The sequence below is a fragment of the Sinocyclocheilus rhinocerous genome, unplaced genomic scaffold (genome assembly GCF_001515625.1).
Source record: "Sinocyclocheilus rhinocerous isolate Xijiao unplaced genomic scaffold, SAMN03320098_v1.1 scaffold2584, whole genome shotgun sequence".
NCBI classification, from domain to species: domain Eukaryota; kingdom Metazoa; phylum Chordata; class Actinopteri; order Cypriniformes; family Cyprinidae; genus Sinocyclocheilus; species Sinocyclocheilus rhinocerous.
The window spans coordinates 777,613-783,612 of NW_015652145.1; the positions used below are offsets into that span (position 1 = coordinate 777,613).

General features: G+C 37.5%; 1 pseudogene; it reads left to right on the top strand.

Annotated features, from left to right (window-relative positions):
• Nucleotides 1-6,000, top strand: part of LOC107713704 (von Willebrand factor A domain-containing protein 8-like) — a 43,811-nt pseudogene that overhangs the window by 30,601 nt on the left and 7,210 nt on the right.

Consider the following 6,000-nt stretch of genomic DNA (forward strand, 5'->3'; position numbering starts at 1 on the left):
AGAGTTGAAATAATAGTGCATGACTAATGTGGACTACTTTTATGATATTTAATGGTGCTGTTTTTTTTGTTTTTTTTTAGGAACATTACAGTATAAATCACCATCCACTTCCACATACTCTAATACTCTGCTTAACATCTCCCTTTGTTTTTATTGAAAGAAAATTATACAGGGTCGGAATGACATGAGGACGAGTAAATGATGACATATTATTTTAATTTGAAGGCGATCTAGTTCTGATCTATGTTCTTACTTTGTTCACAGGGCGTTGGGAAAAACAAGACTGTTACTCGATTCTTGCATCTCATGAACAGACCGAGAGAATATCATCAGCTTCACAGGTAAAGTCCCTTGAGTTCCTCAAAAAGCCTTCTCCGAGAGGAAGACCTATTATCAGAAACTACTCTCCTGTAGACTCAATTAGAACCTGGTCACGAGGCCACACCGGAAATGACCCATATCCGCTGACATCACATGCACCTTTTCATCATTAGTGAATAACTGAGTAATGTATCCTCTTTGTATATGAATAGAACAGAGAAAAAAAGAGAGGACACCTTTATTTATCAGAACGATAAACACCTGGACACGGATGCATCATACAAGTGTTTTCTATTAGGAGGTGAAGCTTCCTGTTGCAGACTCACCAAGTGCCTGAAATAAAAAGATCTCATCTCTGAGGCTCGAGTGAGCTATTTTAATCCTGATAAATTAGGACACGTGTCGACAGGGCAGAGGGAACTTTTAAGTTGTACTTTTGCCTTTGAAGAACTACAGTTAAAGGAGTAGTTCTCTTTTTACATTTTGCCACCCTTAACCTTGTTCCAACCCCGTTATTATTTTTCTTTCTTCTGTGAATCATAAAAGTAGATGTCTTCTTTTGACAATCCCTCTTAATAAAGTGTCAAAAAGATTTAATTCTTCCTAGTTAGATAAAATACTGGGGGCTCGTCCGGGATATTTTGAGCTATAACTCATCCAGCAGATTACTGTGTGTAAATATCAGTGCCATTTAGGTTATGCAATTCATTGTTAAAGATGGGATACATCACTTGTGATACTGTGCTGAATAAAGTATGAATTTATTGACAAGACAAAGCATAACATGCTTATAACAGGGCTCTCGCAGTCATTGAATATCCTGAAATACAATATCAAATCAGGATATTAGCATGATTTCTGAAGGATGGACAAGACTGGAAAAATTATGCTGAAAATTCAGCTTTGCATCACAAGAAAAAATTACATTTTAAAATATATTGAAATGGAAAACAGTTTTTTTTAGAATGTAACAATATTTCACAATATCAATGTTTTACTGTATTTTTTATCAAATGAATGCAGCTTTGGTGAGCATAAGAGACTTCTTTCAAAAAAAAAAAAAAAAACCTTACCAACCCCACACTTTTGAAAAGGCATGAAATTCAATAAAATCTTATTTAAAAAAAAAAAAAAAAAAACGACAGTACATATGCATTTTTAGTCATCCTCTGCAAATATTTAATCTGACAATTTTTTCTTTGTCAGAAACCGACTGAGCCTGGTTTCTCCCAAGGTTTTTTCTCCATTCTGTCACCGATGGAGTTTTGGTTCCTTGCCGCTGTCGCCTCTGGCTTGCTTAGTTGGGGACACTTCATTTCCAGCGATATCGTTGACTTGATTGCACAGATACTATTTAAACTGAACTGAGCTGAATGAAGACATCACTGAATTCAATCATGACCTGTCTTTAACTGGAAAATTAGTGTTTACTATTCTCATTTTGCATCATTGACACACTATTTTCCTAATTAATGCTGTTCAGTTGCTTTGACACAATCTGTATTGTTAAAAGCGCTATATAAATAAAGGTGACTTGACTTGACTTTGTGAGTGCAGTCTGATTTTTTTTTATCCGTTCATCACAAACGACTTAAAGTCATGGAAACTTATGTCACTGTGTCTAACCCATCTATGAGGTGCAGAGGTTGATGTCATCTTGAATGTTTCTTCTTGAAAGTTAAACCAAAGTCAAACTCGCATGCATTATGGCCTGGTTAGCGATTATGGAAGTCTTAAATTAGCCTAAAGTAATCACTTCAGGGATTCACCCTTCCACTAAGCCCACAGAGATATGCGTCACATTTCAAACCCGAGTGCTCTGTCCATCACACTGAATTGAGGTCAGTTTATTTTATACTTCTATAGGACCCATAAGCATGAATCCACAAATCATCTCACTCTCTAGAGATATTAGCAATGATTTAACTGTGAACAGGGTCTCCATTTACTGTACACGTGTGATGCTTCATGACAAACGCAGTCTAAGCTCTGATCTTGTATGCTTCAACAGAGACACTACAGTCCAGACTTTAACGCTGCATCCCTCTGTGAGAGATGGCATCATCGTCTATGAAGACTCTCCATTGGTCAGTATTCACCTCTGACATCATGGCTCTGTTTCAAATATAGTGAGCTTCTTACACAGACATCACAGAGACGTCTATTTGACGTCTGCATTTCCATCTGCAAGACGTATTTTTTTAGAGTGTTTGCTCATCTGCAATAAGTTTATAGGACGTTTCCTATCAGATGTCAAATAGACGTTTATAAGATGTCTTTAAGATGTTTATGATTTAGAATGTATATAAAACTGACGTCTGAAAGATGTCTATCAGATGTTTGTACACAGCAGATGCTTTCCAGATGAAGCGATCTTTAGCAGACATCTTGCAGACGTACGTGTGCTATCTGGGATATGTTTACTCTCAACGTTAAAGAGTCTTTTTTTTTCAGAATTTTTGATGCTATGGACTCCCAAATATAATGCTCCCTTGTTAGGGGCCCTTTTCCTGAGATATAAAGACAACTTTGTACTTTCATGTATAAACACCCGTTTACATTGTGTATAGTAGTGAAATGTTAGGTGTGATATTATAAAAACAACAAAATTAAATAGTTGAAGTAATAATTAGCTTTTATATTACCTTTACTAAAGCACATAGTTAAAATATATTTCTCCCATTCATACTAATACAAGTACAACTAATACAACCGTCTTATATATACAGTATTTGACCCTAGTTTGAAAACCCTGTTCTAAGAACTCGTCAGAGGAGGCAATCCCAGAATGCATTGCAACATATATTTTAATCGATAAACACTTAAGAGTATTAAGTTGTTAGCTCAACGACACACTAAAGGTGCGGTCACATTTACCGCTGCTTGGTGAAATTTCCAGGAATTTGTGCAATTGGGAGTTTCACACAAGGACGAAATAGTTGCACATGCAAATCCCACTCACTTGGTTTGCAAGTGACTTCTGTGAGAGTTGTGTATTATACATTGTTATGCTATTGACAATAGACGGTAGACCTTTTTTCGACCGACTTTAACACAGAACTCTACTGGAATCAATTCCATCGCTTCACCTGAGGAGCTGTATTTGTATGACATGCAGTTGAGGTTTCATTCCCCTTACGTTACGTGGTTCAAATCCTTTTTTTTTTTTTGCTCATATGTGACCCAGATCTGTCCCCCTTACAAACGCACATGTAAACATTGACTTCAGTGGCTTTTTGTTTGTTTGTTTTGAGCATACAAGACAGTTCAGGACTGTGATCAGTTCACACTTAAATCTGATACTGGCCACATTTCAAAACATAATGTCAACGGCCAAACAAAAATGTAAGCTTCACCACCTCAGTGGTTCTGGGTGTCCTGTGATCTCCTGAAAATCAGTCATGTGAAGTGTAAACTTTGCATAGTGATATTTATACATCTATCAGCAGATGGTCCAGACCACTGTTCCAGCGAGGACAAACACGTTGCCAGCTCACACCCGGAGGACGCCCGGCACAGATGAGGGAAATAGTGTTAAAAATTAATGAATGACCTCGAGGACAGTGTGTTATAATCCTCCACGCTGAAGTCGACCTGATGTTTTGTTAGCATGATGGTGCCATTTAGACGCGTTGTTTGTGAAGCAGGGTCGCGGGTGTTCTCTACAAAAGGCTTTTAACGATGTCTCTGCTCGATACAAGGTGGAGGGAGATGAAAAGCAGACTGTGATTCGGAGTTTGGCCCCTCAATTAGCACCCAGCGGCAGCTCTCAGGGTATAAATAGTCTTTAGGCTTTGAAGCCCTTTCTGACGCCTCATCTGATATCAATGCTTCCAAATGGTCACGCATTGTGCCGGGCCAATGGATAAAAGCAACAATAAAACACCCCTCATTCTCCACAAACTACCTTTCAGCTGTGGGTTGTAAATAACAGGCACTAATGTCACCTACATGTCAGAGGTGATGAAAACAAGCTGAACAGGGCTATAATCTTCAGCTCTCCATTAACTCCGATCCTCTTTGCTGTTTTGGAATAAAGATGATCTGGAGATGGAGTGCAATGGTTCAAATATGGCAACAGGAAAGCGTGGAAACCAAACTGTATATCAGCGCCTATTCTTTTTTTTGCAACATCATAGGAGTTAACGTGATATCATGGCCAAATTAAATGTAAAGATTTTACTTAAAACATTTTAGTTCAGGTTATTTGTCTTCTTTAAGGTGTTAAACAATTGTACAGTTGTTTTTACATCCAAGAGGTTAGCCAATCAAAAGAGGGTAGTTTACATATAAAAATCTTAAAGGTACACTACCATTCAAAAGTTTGGGGTCTGAAAGATCTTTTAATGTTTTTGAAAGAAGTCTCTTTTGCTTACCAAGGCTACATTTATTTGGTCAAATATGCAGTAAAAACAGTAATATTGTGAAATAGTATTTCAGTTTGAAATAGCTGTTTTCTATTTTAATACATTTTAAAATGTAATTTATTCCTGTGATGCAATGCTGAATTTTCAGCATCATTACTCCAGTCTTCAGTGTCACATGATCCTTCAGAAATCATTCTAATATGCTGATTTTCTGCTCCAAAAAAAATTATTATTATTATCAGTGTTGAAAACAGTTGTGCTGCTTAATGTTTTTATGGAAACCATGATAATTTTTTTCCAAGATGCTTTTTTAAATGGAAAGTTAAAAAAATAAGTATTTATTTGAAATATTTTGTAACATTGTAAATGTTGCTGTCACATCTAATTAGTGCATCCTTGCTGAATAAAAGTATTTATTTCTAAAAAAAAAAAAAAAAAAAAAAGAAAGAAAATCGCACTGACCCGAAACTTTAGTGTATACTGTAGTGTATAGCAGTTGCCTGAAGATAGAAAATGGTTGTTTTAACTACATTACACCTGTTTTTGGTGCAAGAAACGTTGCCTAACATAAGTCAACTTGATGGAGGAATGAAATATTGGAATAAAAATGTGCTCTTGTCTGTTGTTCTAAAGGTTAAAGCTGTGAAAATGGGACATATCCTGGTAATAGATGAAGCTGATAAAGCTCCCACAAATGTCACCTGTATCCTGAAGACACTGGTGGAGAGTGGAGAGATGATCCTGGCAGATGGAAGAAGAATAGTGTCAGGGGAAATGGGCAGAGAGGATCAAACGCATTCCATGTCACAAACCCATCACTGACAGGAATCCTTCTTCGATATCCACAGATCCACTGGAAGCAGCCGGAAAGCCTAATGCCATTGCCATGCATCCAGACTTCTGCATGATTGTTTTAGCAAACCGGCCTGGCTTTCCGTTTTTGGGAAATGACTTCTTTGGAGCACTTGGTAAGACTTATATATTATGCAGAATGCCATGAATGGCCAATCAGAATCAAGGATCCCAGAAAGCGATGTAATACAATTACAATAATTATGTAATACAGTTTCTTTTTTTGATGATTTAACGATTTACTCTTTCAGGGGACATATTTAGCTGCCATGCAGTGGACAACCCCAAACCTCAGGCTGAGTTTGCCATGCTGAAGCAATATGGGCCTGATAGTCCTGATGCAATCCTCCAGAAACTGGTGGCTGCATTCGGAGAGCTCCGGGCCATGGCTGACCAGGGAACAATCACCTACCCCTACTCTACACGAGAAGTGGTCAACATCGTAAAACACCTGCAGGTA